Source organism: Stenella coeruleoalba (assembly GCF_951394435.1).
Source record: "Stenella coeruleoalba genome assembly, contig: scaffold_163, whole genome shotgun sequence".
NCBI classification, from domain to species: domain Eukaryota; kingdom Metazoa; phylum Chordata; class Mammalia; order Artiodactyla; family Delphinidae; genus Stenella; species Stenella coeruleoalba.
The window spans coordinates 186,042-206,260 of record NW_027645911.1 but is presented as its reverse complement, the minus strand read 5'-3'; the positions used below and the strand labels follow the sequence as shown (position 1 = coordinate 206,260).

Here is a 20,219-nt window from a genome sequence, read left to right as displayed (position 1 = left end):
CTTCTTGCTCAACGAAATGGACTTAACACCCCATATTAAACGCCTAAGAATGTACCTGACTAGTAAGTATCTTAAAATCTATGGATTGCTATGTCTCCGAAAGAGAATCAAGCATGTGTACAGGGGCATAAACGCAGCAGTGATAGGATTGGAGAGGTTCGGTGAGCAAATGAAGACCCTTTGAAGTCATATTGCATGGTACCCATTCCACGGGTTTCAACTACCCAGGTTTAAGGTATTCTTCCTTCAGCTAAAACATGCATGTGGAACCTAGAGTATGATCAACCATGTGATCGGGAGACGTGTTCAAATATGTCTCAGTTTTCCTCCCCTGGTACTCGGGTGCAACATTCCAGACGCTTTACTAACACTCTCCCCACTTGGAGAGTCAGTCCCTTTAACCTCCTGTTTGGCCCAGTTTGCAATTTCTGCGGAAGATGAACAGGAATAGCGAGAACCAATGAGAGGCTAGCTGGAGGTGTCTGGACGGGCAAATTTAACTCTCATTTCCCACCAGGAAGAGGAATTAACCAAAGGCTCAGCGTGCCGTACCGGAGCCAGATTAGGGCCTGAAGCCATCCTGCGGTGTTGCGGCCAGGTCACAAGAAAGCGAGTTGAAGAAAGGAGCTCAGGGACACTGTAATTCACAAACCTGCAGAGTTATAAATGACAGCTATCGTCCAAAAATAGACTGAAGTAAGGCTGCCAAGAGGACTTGAAAGCGGGGCAGAATTGCAGGAAACCGATTTCAGGAGGTAGACTGGAATTGCATTGAAAGCATAGGAAAAGAGGCAGAACGTCCACAATGATGCACTTGGCCAAAAAGGGCGTATGCGTTTTTTCCTGAATATATTCAGGAAAAAACGCATACGCCCTTTTTGGCCAACCAAGCAAGCTTGCAAAGGAAATCTGCACTACAATGAAGTCTCACTTCCCCCCAGTCAAAAGGGCCATCTGAAAAAACTGTAAAATCCAGAAAGGCAGGACAGGCCATGGAGAACTGGGAGCCTTGTTATGCTGATGGGCGGGATGTAAATTGCCAACAACCACTCGGGAGAAGTGTATGGTGTTTCCTGAAACATCTAAAAAACAAAGCAACAGAACCTAGGGCACTTCCACTTATGGTCCTATAGCTTAGGGAAATTAAAATCAAAAAGACACAGCCACCCCAAAGTTTGGAACGGCTCTGTTTACAAGAACCTCGTTTACAGTACAAGTTCAACATCGCAGAAAGTGAAAAATGGATAAAGAAGTTGTGGTATTTACTTACAAAGCAATATCACTCAGCAATGAAATCTGTGTCATCAGGCCCTTAGCAGCACAATGAGTGGATTCAGGTATGACGATTCTAACTGAAGTAAGTCACACAGAAAAAGAAACATCATAAGATATCAGTAATACACGGAATGTAAACTTGGCTACACAGGAACTGAATTACAGAACAGAACAGGGTCTCAAATTTAGAAAACCAACTTATGCTTGCTTAAGGGGAAAGGTGAGTTGGGGTGCTGCATAAAACCACAGATTGAAATGAGCACAGATAAAGTTCCTTAAGTCAAATATGGAATAGACAAGAGCTACTCCTTGCTCAACGAAATGGACTCAACACCGCATATTAAACGCCTAAGAATGTACCTGACTAGTAAGTATCTTAAAACCTATGGATTGCTATGTCTCCGAAAGAGAATCAAGCATGTGTACAGGGGCATAAACGCAGCAGTGATAGGATTGGAGAGGTTCGGTGAGCAAATGAAGACCCTTTGAAGTCATATTGCATGGTACCCATTCCACGGGTTTCAACTACCCAGGTTTAAGTTATTCTTCTTTCAGCTAAAACATGCATGTGGAACCTAGAGTATGATCAACCATGTGATCGGGAGATGTGTTCAAATATGTCTCAGTTTTCCTCCCCTGGTACTCGGGTGCAACATTCCAGACGCTTTACTAACACTCTCCCCACTTGGAGAGTCAGTCCCTTTAACCTCCTGTTTGGCCCAGTTTGCAATTTCTGCGGAAGATGAACAGGAATAGCGAGAACCAATGAGAGGCTAGCTGGAGGTGTCTGGACGGGCAAATTTAACTCTCATTTCCCACCAGGAAGAGGAATTAACCAAAGGCTCAGCATGCCGGGCCGGAACCAGATTAGGGCCTGAAGCCATCCTGCGGTGTTGCGGCCAGGTCACAAGAAAGCGAGTTGAAGAAAGGAGCTCAGGGGCACTGTAATTCACAAACCTGCAGAGTTATAAATGACAGCTCTCGTCCAAAAATAGACTGAATTAAGGCTGCTAAGAGGACTTGAAAGCGGGGCAGAATTGCAGGAAACCGATTTCAGGAGGTAGACTGGAATTGCATTGAAAGCATAGGAAAAGAGGCAGAACGTCCACAATGATGCACTTGGCCAAAAAGGGCGTATGCGTTTTTTCCTGAATATATTCAGGAAAAAACGCATACGCCCTTTTTGGCCAACCAAGCAAGCTTGCAAAGGAAATCTGCACTACAATGAAGTCTCACTTCCCCCCGGTCAAAAGGGCCATCTGAAAAAAGTGTAAAATCCAGAAAGGCAGGACAGGCCATGGAGAACTGGGAGCCTTGTTATGCTGATGGGCGGGATGTAAATTGCCAACAACCACTCGGGAGAAGTGTATGGTGTTTCCTGAAACATCTAAAAAACAAAGCAACAGAACCTAGGGCACTTCCACTTATGGTCCTATAGCTTAGGGAAATTAAAATCAAAAAGACACAGCCACCCCAAAGTTTGGAACGGCTCTGTTTACAAGAACCTCGTTTACAGTACAAGTTCAACATCGCAGAAAGTGAAAAATGGAGAAAGAAGTTGTGGTATTTACTTACAAAGCAATATCACTCAGCAATGAAATCTGTGTCATCAGGCCCTTAGCAGCACAATGAGTGGATTCAGGTATGATGATTCTAACTGAAATAAGTCACACAGAAAAAGAAACATCATAAGATATCAGTAATACACGGAATGTAAACTTGGCTACACAGGAACTGAATTACAGAACAGAACAGGGTCTCAAATTTAGAAAACCAACTTATTCTTGCTTAAGGGTAAAGGTGAGTTGGGGTGCTGCATAAAACCAGAGATTGAAATGAGCACAGATAAAGTTCCTTAAGCCAAATATGGAATAGACAAGAGCTACTCCTTGCTCAACGAAATGGACTCAACACCCCATATTAAACGCCTAAGAATGTACCTGACTAGTAAGTATCTTAAAATCTATGGATTGCTATGTCTCCGAAAGAGAATCAAGCATGTGTACAGGGGCATAAACGCAGCAGTGATAGGATTGGAGAGGTTCGGTGAGCAAATGAAGACCCTTTGAAGTCATATTGCATGGTACCCATTCCACGGGTTTCAACTACCCAGGTTTAAGGTATTCTTCCTTCAGCTAAAACATGCATGTGGAACCTAGAGTATGATCAACCATGTGATCGGGAGACGTGTTCAAATATGTCTCAGTTTTCCTCCCCTGGTACTCGGGTGCAACATTCCAGATGCTTTACTAACACTCTCCCCACTTGGAGAGTCAGTCCCTTTAACCTCCTGTTTGGCCCAGTTTGCAATTTCTGCGGAAGATGAACAGGAATAGCGAGAACCAATGAGAGGCTAGCTGGAGGTGTCTGGACGGGCAAATTTAACTCTCATTTCCCACCAGGAAGAGGAATTAACCAAAGGCTCAGCATGCCGGGCCGGAACCAGATTAGGCCCTGAAGCCATCCTGCGGTGTTGCGGCCAGGTCACAAGAAAGCGAGTTGAAGAAAGGAGCTCAGGGGCACTGTAATTCACAAACCTGCAGAGTTATAAATGACAGCTATCGTCCAAAAATAGACTGAAGTAAGGCTGCCAAGAGGACTTGAAAGCGGGGCAGAATTGCAGGAAACCGATTTCAGGAGGTAGACTGGAATTGCATTGAAAGCATAGGAAAAGAGGCAGAAGGTCCACAATGATGCACTTGGCCAAAAGGGCGTATGCGTTTTTTCCTGAATATATTCAGGAAAAAACCATACGCCCTTTTTGGACAACCAAGCAAGCTTGCAAAGGAAATCTGCACTACAATGAAGTCTCACTTCCCCCCGGTCAAAAGGGCCATCTGAAAAAAGTGTAAAATCCAGAAAGGCAGGACAGGCCATGGAGAACTGGGAGCCTTGTTATGCTGATGGGCGGGATGTAAATTGCCAACAACCACTAGGGAGAAGTGTATGGTGTTTCCTGAAACATCTAAAAAACAAAGCAACAGAGCCTAGGGCACTGCCACTTATGGTCCTATAGCTTAGGGAAATTAAAATCAAAAAGACACAGCCACCCCAAAGTTTGGGACGCCTCCGTTTACAAGAACCTCGTTTACCGTACAAGTTCAATATCACAGAAAGTGAAAAATGGATAAAGAACTTGTGGTACTTACGTACAATGCAGTTTCAGTCAGCAATGAAATCTATGTCATCAGGCCCGTAGCAGCATAATGAGTGGATTCAGGTACGATGATTCTAACTGAAATAAGTCACACAGAAAAAGAAACATCATAAGATATCAGTAATACACGGAATGTAAACTTGGCTACACAGGAACTGCATTCCAAAACAGAACAGGGTCTCAAATTTAGAAAACCAACTTATGCTTGCTTCAGGGGAAAGGTGAGTTGGGTTGCTGCATAAAACCAGAGATTGAAATGAGCACAGATAAAGTTCCTTAAGCCAAATATGGAATAGACAAGAGCTACTCCTTGCTCAACGAAATGGACTCAACACCCCATATTAAACGCCTAAGAATGTACCTGACTAGTAAGTATCTTAAAACCTATGGATTGCTATGTCTCCAAAAGACAATCAAGCGTGTGTACAGGGGCATAAACGCAGCAGTGATAGGATTGGAGAGGTTCGGTGAGCAAATGAAGACCCTTTGAAGTCATATTGCATGGTACCCATTCCACGGGTCTCAACTCTCCAGGTTTAAGGTATTCTTCCTTCAGCTAAAACATGCATGTGGAACCCAGTGTATGATCAACCATGTGAACGGGAGACGTGTTCAAATATGTCTCAGTTTTCCTCCCCTGGTACTCGGGTGCAACATTCCAGACGCTTTACTAACACTCTCCCGACTTGGAGAGTCAGTCCCTTTAACCTCCTGTTTGGCCCAGTTTGCAATTTCTGCGGAAGATGAACAGGAATAGCGAGAACCAATGAGAGACTAGCTGGAGGTGTCTGGACGGGCAAATTTAACTCTCATTTCCCACCAGGAAGAGGAATTAACCAAAGGCTCAGCATGCCGGGCCGGAACCAGATTAGGGCCTTAAGCCATCCTGCGGTGTTGCGGCCAGGTCACAAGAAAGCGAGTTGAAGAAAGGAGCTCAGGGGCAATGTAATTCACAAACCTGCAGAGTTATAAATGACAGCTATCGTCCAAAAATAGACTGAAGTAAGGCTGCCAAGAGGACTTGAAAGCGGGACAGAATTGCAGGAAACCGATTTCAGGAGGTAGACTGGAATTGCATTGAAAGCATAGGAAAAGAGGCAGAACGTCCACAATGATGCACTTGGCCAAAAAGGGCGTATGCGTTTTTTCCTGAATATATTCAGGAAAAAACGCATACGCCCTTTTTGGCCAACCAAGCAAGCTTGCAAAGGAAATCTGCACTACAATGAAGTCTCACTTCCCCCCGGTCAAAAGGGCCATCTGAAAAAAGTGTAAAATCCAGAAAGGCAGGACAGGCCATGGAGAACTGGGAGCCTTGTTATGCTGATGGGAGGGATGTAAATTGCCAACAGACACTCGGGAGAAGTGTATGGTGTTTCCTGAAACATCTAAAAAACAAAGCAACAGAGCCTAGGGCACTGCCACTTATGGTCCTATAGCTTAGGGAAATTAAAATCAAAAAGACACAGCCACCCCAAAGTTTGGGACGCCTCTGTTTACAAGAACCTCGTTTACAGTACAAGTTCAACATCGCAGAAAGTGAAAAATGGATAAAGAAGTTGTGGTATTTACTTACAAAGCAATATCACTCAGCAATGAAATCTGTGTCATCAGGCCCTTAGCAGCACAATGAGTGGATTCAGGTATGACGATTCTAACTGAAGTAAGTCACACAGAAAAAGAAACATCATAAGATATCAGTAATACACGGAATGTAAACTTGGCTACACAGGAACTGAATTACAGAACAGAACAGGGTCTCAAATTTAGAAAACCAACTTATGCTTGCTTAAGGGGAAAGGTGAGTTGGGGTGCTGCATAAAACCACAGATTGAAATGAGCACAGATAAAGTTCCTTAAGTCAAATATGGAATAGACAAGAGCTACTCCTTGCTCAACGAAATGGACTCAACACCGCATATTAAACGCCTAAGAATGTACCTGACTAGTAAGTATCTTAAAACCTATGGATTGCTATGTCTCCGAAAGAGAATCAAGCATGTGTACAGGGGCATAAACGCAGCAGTGATAGGATTGGAGAGGTTCGGTGAGCAAATGAAGACCCTTTGAAGTCATATTGCATGGTACCCATTCCACGGGTTTCAACTACCCAGGTTTAAGTTATTCTTCTTTCAGCTAAAACATGCATGTGGAACCTAGAGTATGATCAACCATGTGATCGGGAGATGTGTTCAAATATGTCTCAGTTTTCCTCCCCTGGTACTCGGGTGCAACATTCCAGACGCTTTACTAACACTCTCCCCACTTGGAGAGTCAGTCCCTTTAACCTCCTGTTTGGCCCAGTTTGCAATTTCTGCGGAAGATGAACAGGAATAGCGAGAACCAATGAGAGGCTAGCTGGAGGTGTCTGGACGGGCAAATTTAACTCTCATTTCCCACCAGGAAGAGGAATTAACCAAAGGCTCAGCATGCCGGGCCGGAACCAGATTAGGGCCTGAAGCCATCCTGCGGTGTTGCGGCCAGGTCACAAGAAAGCGAGTTGAAGAAAGGAGCTCAGGGGCACTGTAATTCACAAACCTGCAGAGTTATAAATGACAGCTATCGTCCAAAAATAGACTGAATTAAGGCTGCCAAGAGGACTTGAAAGCGGGGCAGAATTGCAGGAAACCGATTTCAGGAGGTAGACTGGAATTGCATTGAAAGCATAGGAAAAGAGGCAGAACGTCCACAATGATGCACTTGGCCAAAAAGGGCGTATGCGTTTTTTCCTGAATATATTCAGGAAAAAACGCATACGCCCTTTTTGGCCAACCAAGCAAGCTTGCAAAGGAAATCTGCACTACAATGAAGTCTCACTTCCCCCCGGTCAAAAGGGCCATCTGAAAAAAGTGTAAAATCCAGAAAGGCAGGACAGGCCATGGAGAACTGGGAGCCTTGTTATGCTGATGGGCGGGATGTAAATTGCCAACAACCACTCGGGAGAAGTGTATGGTGTTTCCTGAAACATCTAAAAAACAAAGCAACAGAACCTAGGGCACTTCCACTTATGGTCCTATAGCTTAGGGAAATTAAAATCAAAAAGACACAGCCACCCCAAAGTTTGGAACGGCTCTGTTTACAAGAACCTCGTTTACAGTACAAGTTCAACATCGCAGAAAGTGAAAAATGGAGAAAGAAGTTGTGGTATTTACTTACAAAGCAATATCACTCAGCAATGAAATCTGTGTCATCAGGCCCTTAGCAGCACAATGAGTGGATTCAGGTATGATGATTCTAACTGAAATAAGTCACACAGAAAAAGAAACATCATAAGATATCAGTAATACACGGAATGTAAACTTGGCTACACAGGAACTGAATTACAGAACAGAACAGGGTCTCAAATTTAGAAAACCAACTTATTCTTGCTTAAGGGTAAAGGTGAGTTGGGGTGCTGCATAAAACCAGAGATTGAAATGAGCACAGATAAAGTTCCTTAAGCCAAATATGGAATAGACAAGAGCTACTCCTTGCTCAACGAAATGGACTCAACACCCCATATTAAACGCCTAAGAATGTACCTGACTAGTAAGTATCTTAAAATCTATGGATTGCTATGTCTCCGAAAGAGAATCAAGCATGTGTACAGGGGCATAAACGCAGCAGTGATAGGATTGGAGAGGTTCGGTGAGCAAATGAAGACCCTTTGAAGTCATATTGCATGGTACCCATTCCACGGGTTTCAACTACCCAGGTTTAAGGTATTCTTCCTTCAGCTAAAACATGCATGTGGAACCTAGAGTATGATCAACCATGTGATCGGGAGACGTGTTCAAATATGTCTCAGTTTTCCTCCCCTGGTACTCGGGTGCAACATTCCAGACGCTTTACTAACACTCTCCCCACTTGGAGAGTCAGTCCCTTTAACCTCCTGTTTGGCCCAGTTTGCAATTTCTGCGGAAGATGAACAGGAATAGCGAGAACCAATGAGAGGCTAGCTGGAGGTGTCTGGACGGGCAAATTTAACTCTCATTTCCCACCAGGAAGAGGAATTAACCAAAGGCTCAGCATGCCGGGCCGGAACCAGATTAGGCCCTGAAGCCATCCTGCGGTGTTGCGGCCAGGTCACAAGAAAGCGAGTTGAAGAAAGGAGCTCAGGGGCACTGTAATTCACAAACCTGCAGAGTTATAAATGACAGCTATCGTCCAAAAATAGACTGAAGTAAGGCTGCCAAGAGGACTTGAAAGCGGGGCAGAATTGCAGGAAACCGATTTCAGGAGGTAGACTGGAATTGCATTGAAAGCATAGGAAAAGAGGCAGAAGGTCCACAATGATGCACTTGGCCAAAAGGGCGTATGCGTTTTTTCCTGAATATATTCAGGAAAAAACCATACGCCCTTTTTGGACAACCAAGCAAGCTTGCAAAGGAAATCTGCACTACAATGAAGTCTCACTTCCCCCCGGTCAAAAGGGCCATCTGAAAAAAGTGTAAAATCCAGAAAGGCAGGACAGGCCATGGAGAACTGGGAGCCTTGTTATGCTGATGGGCGGGATGTAAATTGCCAACAACCACTCGGGAGAAGTGTATGGTGTTTCCTGAAACATCTAAAAAACAAAGCAACAGAACCTAGGGCACTTCCACTTATGGTCCTATAGCTTAGGTAAATTAAAATCAAAAAGACACAGCCACCCCAAAGTTTGGAACGGCTCTGTTTACAAGAACCTCGTTTACAGTACAAGTTCAACATCGCAGAAAGTGAAAAATGGAGAAAGAAGTTGTGGTATTTACTTACAAAGCAATATCACTCAGCAATGAAATCTGTGTCATCAGGCCCTTAGCAGCACAATGAGTGGATTCAGGTATGATGATTCTAACTGAAATAAGTCACACAGAAAAAGAAACATCATAAGATATCAGTAATACACGGAATGTAAACTTGGCTACACAGGAACTGAATTACAGAACAGAACAGGGTCTCAAATTTAGAAAACCAACTTATTCTTGCTTAAGGGTAAAGGTGAGTTGGGGTGCTGCATAAAACCAGAGATTGAAATGAGCACAGATAAAGTTCCTTAAGCCAAATATGGAATAGACAAGAGCTACTCCTTGCTCAACGAAATGGACTCAACACCCCATATTAAACGCCTAAGAATGTACCTGACTAGTAAGTATCTTAAAATCTATGGATTGCTATGTCTCCGAAAGAGAATCAAGCATGTGTACAGGGGCATAAACGCAGCAGTGATAGGATTGGAGAGGTTCGGTGAGCAAATGAAGACCCTTTGAAGTCATATTGCATGGTACCCATTCCACGGGTTTCAACTACCCAGGTTTAAGGTATTCTTCCTTCAGCTAAAACATGCATGTGGAACCTAGAGTATGATCAACCATGTGATCGGGAGACGTGTTCAAATATGTCTCAGTTTTCCTCCCCTGGTACTCGGGTGCAACATTCCAGATGCTTTACTAACACTCTCCCCACTTGGAGAGTCAGTCCCTTTAACCTCCTGTTTGGCCCAGTTTGCAATTTCTGCGGAAGATGAACAGGAATAGCGAGAACCAATGAGAGGCTAGCTGGAGGTGTCTGGACGGGCAAATTTAACTCTCATTTCCCACCAGGAAGAGGAATTAACCAAAGGCTCAGCATGCCGGGCCGGAACCAGATTAGGCCCTGAAGCCATCCTGCGGTGTTGCGGCCAGGTCACAAGAAAGCGAGTTGAAGAAAGGAGCTCAGGGGCACTGTAATTCACAAACCTGCAGAGTTATAAATGACAGCTATCGTCCAAAAATAGACTGAAGTAAGGCTGCCAAGAGGACTTGAAAGCGGGGCAGAATTGCAGGAAACCGATTTCAGGAGGTAGACTGGAATTGCATTGAAAGCATAGGAAAAGAGGCAGAAGGTCCACAATGATGCACTTGGCCAAAAGGGCGTATGCGTTTTTTCCTGAATATATTCAGGAAAAAACCATACGCCCTTTTTGGACAACCAAGCAAGCTTGCAAAGGAAATCTGCACTACAATGAAGTCTCACTTCCCCCCGGTCAAAAGGGCCATCTGAAAAAAGTGTAAAATCCAGAAAGGCAGGACAGGCCATGGAGAACTGGGAGCCTTGTTATGCTGATGGGCGGGATGTAAATTGCCAACAACCACTAGGGAGAAGTGTATGGTGTTTCCTGAAACATCTAAAAAACAAAGCAACAGAGCCTAGGGCACTGCCACTTATGGTCCTATAGCTTAGGGAAATTAAAATCAAAAAGACACAGCCACCCCAAAGTTTGGGACGCCTCCGTTTACAAGAACCTCGTTTACCGTACAAGTTCAATATCACAGAAAGTGAAAAATGGATAAAGAACTTGTGGTACTTACGTACAATGCAGTTTCAGTCAGCAATGAAATCTATGTCATCAGGCCCGTAGCAGCATAATGAGTGGATTCAGGTACGATGATTCTAACTGAAATAAGTCACACAGAAAAAGAAACATCATAAGATATCAGTAATACACGGAATGTAAACTTGGCTACACAGGAACTGCATTCCAAAACAGAACAGGGTCTCAAATTTAGAAAACCAACTTATGCTTGCTTCAGGGGAAAGGTGAGTTGGGTTGCTGCATAAAACCAGAGATTGAAATGAGCACAGATAAAGTTCCTTAAGCCAAATATGGAATAGACAAGAGCTACTCCTTGCTCAACGAAATGGACTCAACACCCCATATTAAACGCCTAAGAATGTACCTGACTAGTAAGTATCTTAAAACCTATGGATTGCTATGTCTCCAAAAGACAATCAAGCGTGTGTACAGGGGCATAAACGCAGCAGTGATAGGATTGGAGAGGTTCGGTGAGCAAATGAAGACCCTTTGAAGTCATATTGCATGGTACCCATTCCACGGGTCTCAACTCTCCAGGTTTAAGGTATTCTTCCTTCAGCTAAAACATGCATGTGGAACCCAGTGTATGATCAACCATGTGAACGGGAGACGTGTTCAAATATGTCTCAGTTTTCCTCCCCTGGTACTCGGGTGCAACATTCCAGACGCTTTACTAACACTCTCCCGACTTGGAGAGTCAGTCCCTTTAACCTCCTGTTTGGCCCAGTTTGCAATTTCTGCGGAAGATGAACAGGAATAGCGAGAACCAATGAGAGACTAGCTGGAGGTGTCTGGACGGGCAAATTTAACTCTCATTTCCCACCAGGAAGAGGAATTAACCAAAGGCTCAGCATGCCGGGCCGGAACCAGATTAGGGCCTTAAGCCATCCTGCAGTGTTGCGGCCAGGTCACAAGAAAGCGAGTTGAAGAAAGGAGCTCAGGGGCAATGTAATTCACAAACCTGCAGAGTTATAAATGACAGCTATCGTCCAAAAATAGACTGAAGTAAGGCTGCCAAGAGGACTTGAAAGCGGGACAGAATTGCAGGAAACCGATTTCAGGAGGTAGACTGGAATTGCATTGAAAGCATAGGAAAAGAGGCAGAACGTCCACAATGATGCACTTGGCCAAAAAGGGCGTATGCGTTTTTTCCTGAATATATTCAGGAAAAAACGCATACGCCCTTTTTGGCCAACCAAGCAAGCTTGCAAAGGAAATCTGCACTACAATGAAGTCTCACTTCCCCCCGGTCAAAAGGGCCATCTGAAAAAAGTGTAAAATCCAGAAAGGCAGGACAGGCCATGGAGAACTGGGAGCCTTGTTATGCTGATGGGAGGGATGTAAATTGCCAACAGACACTCGGGAGAAGTGTATGGTGTTTCCTGAAACATCTAAAAAACAAAGCAACAGAGCCTAGGGCACTGCCACTTATGGTCCTATAGCTTAGGGAAATTAAAATCAAAAAGACACAGCCACCCCAAAGTTTGGGACGCCTCTGTTTACAAGAACCTCGTTTACAGTACAAGTTCAACATCGCAGAAAGTGAAAAATGGATAAAGAAGTTGTGGTATTTACTTACAAAGCAATATCACTCAGCAATGAAATCTGTGTCATCAGGCCCTTAGCAGCACAATGAGTGGATTCAGGTATGACGATTCTAACTGAAGTAAGTCACACAGAAAAAGAAACATCATAAGATATCAGTAATACACGGAATGTAAACTTGGCTACACAGGAACTGAATTACAGAACAGAACAGGGTCTCAAATTTAGAAAACCAACTTATGCTTGCTTAAGGGGAAAGGTGAGTTGGGGTGCTGCATAAAACCACAGATTGAAATGAGCACAGATAAAGTTCCTTAAGTCAAATATGGAATAGACAAGAGCTACTCCTTGCTCAACGAAATGGACTCAACACCGCATATTAAACGCCTAAGAATGTACCTGACTAGTAAGTATCTTAAAACCTATGGATTGCTATGTCTCCGAAAGAGAATCAAGCATGTGTACAGGGGCATAAACGCAGCAGTGATAGGATTGGAGAGGTTCGGTGAGCAAATGAAGACCCTTTGAAGTCATATTGCATGGTACCCATTCCACGGGTTTCAACTACCCAGGTTTAAGTTATTCTTCTTTCAGCTAAAACATGCATGTGGAACCTAGAGTATGATCAACCATGTGATCGGGAGATGTGTTCAAATATGTCTCAGTTTTCCTCCCCTGGTACTCGGGTGCAACATTCCAGACGCTTTACTAACACTCTCCCCACTTGGAGAGTCAGTCCCTTTAACCTCCTGTTTGGCCCAGTTTGCAATTTCTGCGGAAGATGAACAGGAATAGCGAGAACCAATGAGAGGCTAGCTGGAGGTGTCTGGACGGGCAAATTTAACTCTCATTTCCCACCAGGAAGAGGAATTAACCAAAGGCTCAGCATGCCGGGCCGGAACCAGATTAGGGCCTGAAGCCATCCTGCGGTGTTGCGGCCAGGTCACAAGAAAGCGAGTTGAAGAAAGGAGCTCAGGGGCACTGTAATTCACAAACCTGCAGAGTTATAAATGACAGCTATCGTCCAAAAATAGACTGAATTAAGGCTGCCAAGAGGACTTGAAAGCGGGGCAGAATTGCAGGAAACCGATTTCAGGAGGTAGACTGGAATTGCATTGAAAGCATAGGAAAAGAGGCAGAACGTCCACAATGATGCACTTGGCCAAAAAGGGCGTATGCGTTTTTTCCTGAATATATTCAGGAAAAAACGCATACGCCCTTTTTGGCCAACCAAGCAAGCTTGCAAAGGAAATCTGCACTACAATGAAGTCTCACTTCCCCCCGGTCAAAAGGGCCATCTGAAAAAAGTGTAAAATCCAGAAAGGCAGGACAGGCCATGGAGAACTGGGAGCCTTGTTATGCTGATGGGCGGGATGTAAATTGCCAACAACCACTCGGGAGAAGTGTATGGTGTTTCCTGAAACATCTAAAAAACAAAGCAACAGAACCTAGGGCACTTCCACTTATGGTCCTATAGCTTAGGGAAATTAAAATCAAAAAGACACAGCCACCCCAAAGTTTGGAACGGCTCTGTTTACAAGAACCTCGTTTACAGTACAAGTTCAACATCGCAGAAAGTGAAAAATGGAGAAAGAAGTTGTGGTATTTACTTACAAAGCAATATCACTCAGCAATGAAATCTGTGTCATCAGGCCCTTAGCAGCACAATGAGTGGATTCAGGTATGATGATTCTAACTGAAATAAGTCACACAGAAAAAGAAACATCATAAGATATCAGTAATACACGGAATGTAAACTTGGCTACACAGGAACTGAATTACAGAACAGAACAGGGTCTCAAATTTAGAAAACCAACTTATTCTTGCTTAAGGGTAAAGGTGAGTTGGGGTGCTGCATAAAACCAGAGATTGAAATGAGCACAGATAAAGTTCCTTAAGCCAAATATGGAATAGACAAGAGCTACTCCTTGCTCAACGAAATGGACTCAACACCCCATATTAAACGCCTAAGAATGTACCTGACTAGTAAGTATCTTAAAATCTATGGATTGCTATGTCTCCGAAAGAGAATCAAGCATGTGTACAGGGGCATAAACGCAGCAGTGATAGGATTGGAGAGGTTCGGTGAGCAAATGAAGACCCTTTGAAGTCATATTGCATGGTACCCATTCCACGGGTTTCAACTACCCAGGTTTAAGGTATTCTTCCTTCAGCTAAAACATGCATGTGGAACCTAGAGTATGATCAACCATGTGATCGGGAGACGTGTTCAAATATGTCTCAGTTTTCCTCCCCTGGTACTCGGGTGCAACATTCCAGACGCTTTACTAACACTCTCCCCACTTGGAGAGTCAGTCCCTTTAACCTCCTGTTTGGCCCAGTTTGCAATTTCTGCGGAAGATGAACAGGAATAGCGAGAACCAATGAGAGGCTAGCTGGAGGTGTCTGGACGGGCAAATTTAACTCTCATTTCCCACCAGGAAGAGGAATTAACCAAAGGCTCAGCATGCCGGGCCGGAACCAGATTAGGCCCTGAAGCCATCCTGCGGTGTTGCGGCCAGGTCACAAGAAAGCGAGTTGAAGAAAGGAGCTCAGGGGCACTGTAATTCACAAACCTGCAGAGTTATAAATGACAGCTATCGTCCAAAAATAGACTGAAGTAAGGCTGCCAAGAGGACTTGAAAGCGGGGCAGAATTGCAGGAAACCGATTTCAGGAGGTAGACTGGAATTGCATTGAAAGCATAGGAAAAGAGGCAGAAGGTCCACAATGATGCACTTGGCCAAAAGGGCGTATGCGTTTTTTCCTGAATATATTCAGGAAAAAACCATACGCCCTTTTTGGACAACCAAGCAAGCTTGCAAAGGAAATCTGCACTACAATGAAGTCTCACTTCCCCCCGGTCAAAAGGGCCATCTGAAAAAAGTGTAAAATCCAGAAAGGCAGGACAGGCCATGGAGAACTGGGAGCCTTGTTATGCTGATGGGCGGGATGTAAATTGCCAACAACCACTAGGGAGAAGTGTATGGTGTTTCCTGAAACATCTAAAAAACAAAGCAACAGAGCCTAGGGCACTGCCACTTATGGTCCTATAGCTTAGGGAAATTAAAATCAAAAAGACACAGCCACCCCAAAGTTTGGGACGCCTCCGTTTACAAGAACCTCGTTTACCGTACAAGTTCAATATCACAGAAAGTGAAAAATGGATAAAGAACTTGTGGTACTTACGTACAATGCAGTTTCAGTCAGCAATGAAATCTATGTCATCAGGCCCGTAGCAGCATAATGAGTGGATTCAGGTACGATGATTCTAACTGAAATAAGTCACACAGAAAAAGAAACATCATAAGATATCAGTAATACACGGAATGTAAACTTGGCTACACAGGAACTGCATTCCAAAACAGAACAGGGTCTCAAATTTAGAAAACCAACTTATGCTTGCTTAAGGGGAAAGGTGAGTTGGGTTGCTGCATAAAACCAGAGATTGAAATGAGCACAGATAAAGTTCCTTAAGCCAAATATGGAATAGACAAGAGCTACTCCTTGCTCAACGAAATGGACTCAACACCCCATATTAAACGCCTAAGAATGTACCTGACTAGTAAGTATCTTAAAACCTATGGATTGCTATGTCTCCAAAAGACAATCAAGCGTGTGTACAGGGGCATAAACGCAGCAGTGATAGGATTGGAGAGGTTCGGTGAGCAAATGAAGACCCTTTGAAGTCATATTGCATGGTACCCATTCCACGGGTCTCAACTCTCCAGGTTTAAGGTATTCTTCCTTCAGCTAAAACATGCATGTGGAACCCAGTGTATGTTCAACCATGTGAACGGGAGACGTGTTCAAATATGTCTCAGTTTTCCTCCCCTGGTACTCGGGTGCAACATTCCAGACGCTTTACTAACACTCTCCCGACTTGGAGAGTCAGTCCCTTTAACCTCCTGTTTGGCCCAGTTTGCAATTTCTGCGGAAGATGAACAGGAATAGCGAGAACCAATGAGAGACTAGCTGGAGGTGTCTGGACGGGCAAATTTAACTCTCATTTCCCACCAGGAAGAGGAATTAACCAAAGGCTCAGCATGCCGGGCCGGAACCAGATTAGGGCCTGAAGCCATCCTGCGGTGTTGCGGCCAGGTCACAAGAAAGCGAGTTGAAGAAAGGAGCTCAGGGGCACTGTAATTCACAAACCTGCAGAGTTATAAATGACAGCTATCGTCCAAAAATAGACTGAAGTAAGGCTGCCAAGAGGACTTGAAAGCGGGACAGAATTGCAGGAAACCGATTTCAGGAGGTAGACTGGAATTGCATTGAAAGCATAGGAAAAGAGGCAGAACGTCCACAATGATGCACTTGGCCAAAAAGGGCGTATGCGTTTTTTCCTGAATATATTCAGGAAAAAACGCATACGCCCTTTTTGGCCAACCAAGCAAGCTTGCAAAGGAAATCTGCACTACAATGAAGTCTCACTTCCCCCCGGTCAAAAGGGCCATCTGAAAAAAGTGTAAAATCCAGAAAGGCAGGACAGGCCATGGAGAACTGGGAGCCTTGTTATGCTGATGGGAGGGATGTAAATTGCCAACAGACACTCGGGAGAAGTGTATGGTGTTTCCTGAAACATCTAAAAAACAAAGCAACAGAGCCTAGGGCACTGCCACTTATGGTCCTATAGCTTAGGGAAATTAAAATCAAAAAGACACAGCCACCCCAAAGTTTGGGACGCCTCTGTTTACAAGAACCTCGTTTACAGTACAAGTTCAACATCGCAGAAAGTGAAAAATGGATAAAGAAGTTGTGGTATTTACTTACAAAGCAATATCACTCAGCAATGAAATCTATGTCATCAGGCCCTTAGCATCACAATGAGTGGATTCAGGTATGATGATTCTAACTGAAATAAGTCACACAGAAAAAGAAACATCATAAGATATCAGTAATACACGGAATGTAAACTTGGCTACACAGGAACTGAATTACAGAACAGAACAGGGTCTCAAATTTAGAAAACCAACTTATGCTTGCTTAAGGGTAAAGGTGAGTTGGGGTGCTGCATAAAACCAGAGATTGAAATGAGCACAGATAAAGTTCCTTAAGTCAAATGTGGAATAGACAAGAGCTACTCCTTGCTCAACGAAATGGACTCAACACCGCATATTAAACGCCTAAGAATGTACCTGACTAGTAAGTATCTTAAAACCTATGGATTGCTATGTCTCCGAAAGAGAATCAAGCATGTGTACAGGGGCATAAACGCAGCAGTGATAGGATTGGAGAGGTTCGGTGAGCAAATGAAGACCCTTTGAGGTCATATTGCATGGTACCCATTACACGGGTCTCAACTCTCCAGGTTTAAGGTATTCTTCCTTCAGCTAAAACATGCATGTGGAACCCAAGTATGATCAACCATGTGAACGGGAGACGTGTTCAAATATGTCTCAGTTTTCCTCCCCTGGTACTCGGGTGCAACATTCCAGACGCTTTACTAACACTCTCCCCACTTGGAGAGTCAGCGCCTTTAACCTCTTGTTTGGCCCAGTTTGCAATTTCTGCAGAAGATGAACAGGAATAGCGAGAACCAATGAGAGGCTAGCTGGAGGTGTCTGGACGGGCAAATTTAACTCTCATTTCCCACCAGGAAGAGGAAATAACCAAAGGCTCAGCGTGCCGTACCAGAACCAGATTAGGGCCTGAAGCCATCCTGCGGTGTTGCGGCCAGCTCAAAAGAAAGCGAGTTGAAGAAAGGAGCTCAGGGGCACTGTAATTCACAAACCTGCAGAGTTATAAATGACAGCTATTGTCCAAAAATATACTGAAGTAAGGCTGCCAAGAGGACTTGAAAGCGGGGCAGAATTGCAGGAAACCGATTTCAGGAGGTAGACTGGAATTGCATTGAAAGCATAGGAAAAGAGGCAGAACGTCCACAATGATGCACTTGGCCAAAACGGGCGTATGCGATTTTTCCTGAATATATTCAGGAAAAAACGCATACGCCCTTTTTGGCCAACCAAGCAAGCTTGCAAAGGAAATCTGCACTACAATGAAGTCTCACTTCCCCCCAGTCAAAAGGGCCATCTGAAAAAAGTGTAAAATCCAGAAAGGCAGGACAGGCCATGGAGAACTGGGAGCCTTGTTATGCTGATGGGCGGGATGTAAATTGCCAACAACCACTCGGGAGAAGTGTATGGTGTTTCCTGAAACATCTAAAAAACAAAGCAACAGAACCTAGGGCACTTCCACTTATGGTCCTATAGCTTAGGGAAATTAAAATCAAAAAGACACAGCCACCCCAAAGTTTGGAAGGCTCTGTTTACAAGAACCTCGTTTACAGTACAAGTTCAACATCGCAGAAAGTGAAAAATGGATAAAGAAGTTGTGGTATTTACTTACAAAGCAATATCACTCAGCAATGAAATCTGTGTCATCAGGCCCTTAGCAGCACAATGAGTGGATTCAGGTATGATGATTCTAACTGAAGTAAGTCACACAGAAAAAGAAACATCATAAGATATCTGTAATACACGGAATGTAAACTTGGCTACACAGGAACTGAATTACAGAACAGAACAGGGACTCAAATTTAGAAAACCAACTTATGCTTGCTTAAGGGTAAAGGTGAGTTGGGGTGCTGCATAAAACCAGAGATTGAAATGAGCACAGATAAAGTTCCTTAAGCCAAATATGGAATAGACAAGAGCTACTCCTTGCTCAACGAAATGGACTCAACACCGCATATTAAACGCCTAAGAATGTACCTGACTTGTAAGTATCTTAAAACCTATGGATTGCTATGTCTCCGAAAGAGAATCAAGCATGTGTACAGGGGCATAAATGCAGCAGTGATAGGATTGGAGAGGTTGGGTGAGCAAATGAAGACCCTTTGAAGTCATATTGCATGGTACCCATTCCATGGGTTTCAACTACCCAGGTTTAAGGTATTCTTCCTTCAGCTAAAACATGCATGTGGAACCTAGAGTATGATCAACCATGTGATCGGCAGACGTGTTCAAATATATCTCAGTTTTCGTACCCTGGTACTCGGGTGCAACATTCCAGACGCTTTACTAACACTCTCCCGACTTGGAGAGTCAGTCCCTTTAACCTCCTGTTTGGCCCAGTTTGCAATTTCTGCGGAAGATGAACAGGAATAGCGAGAACCAATGAGAGGCTAGCTGGAGGTGTCTGGACGGGCAAATTTAACTCTCATTTCCCACCAGGAAGAGGAATTAACCAAAGGCTCAGCATGCCGGGCCGGAACCAGATTAGGGCCTGAAGCCATCCTGCGGTGTTGCGGCCAGGTCACAAGAAAGCGAGTTGAAGAAAGGAGCTCAGGGGCACTGTAATTCACAAACCTGCAGAGTTATAAATGACAGCTATCGTCCAAAAATAGACTGAAGTAAGGCTGCCAAGAGGACTTGAAAGCGGGGCAGAATTGCAGGAAACCGATTTCAGGAGGTAGACTGGAATTGCATTGAAAGCATAGGAAAAGAGGCAGAACGTCCACAATGATGCACTTGGCCAAAAAGGGCGTATGCGTTTTTTCCTGAATATATTCAGGAAAAAACGCATACGCCCTTTTTGGCCAACCAAGCAAGCTTGCAAAGGAAATCTGCACTACAATGAAGTCTCACTTCCCCCCGGTCAAAAGGGCCATCTGAAAAAAGTGTAAAATCCAGAAAGGCAGGACAGGCCATGGAGAACTGGGAGCCTTGTTATGCTGATGGGCGGGATGTAAATTGCCAACAGACACTCCGGAGAAGTGTATGGTGTTTCCTGAAACATCTAAAAAACAAAGCAACAGAGCCTAGGGCACTGCCACTTATGGTCCTATAGCTTAGGGAAATTAAAATCAAAAAGACACAGCCACCCCAAAGTTTGGAACGGCTCTGTTTACAAGAACCCCGTTTACAGTACAAGTTCAACATCGCAGAAAGTGAAAAATGGATAAAGAACTTGTGGTACTTACGTA

General features: G+C 44.1%; 1 long non-coding RNA gene across 1 annotated transcript in view; it reads right to left on the bottom strand.

The window, feature by feature from the left end:
• Positions 1-20,219, bottom strand: part of LOC307181483 — a 575,226-nt gene that overhangs the window by 554,092 nt on the left and 915 nt on the right. The gene's annotated exons all lie outside the window — the stretch shown is intronic.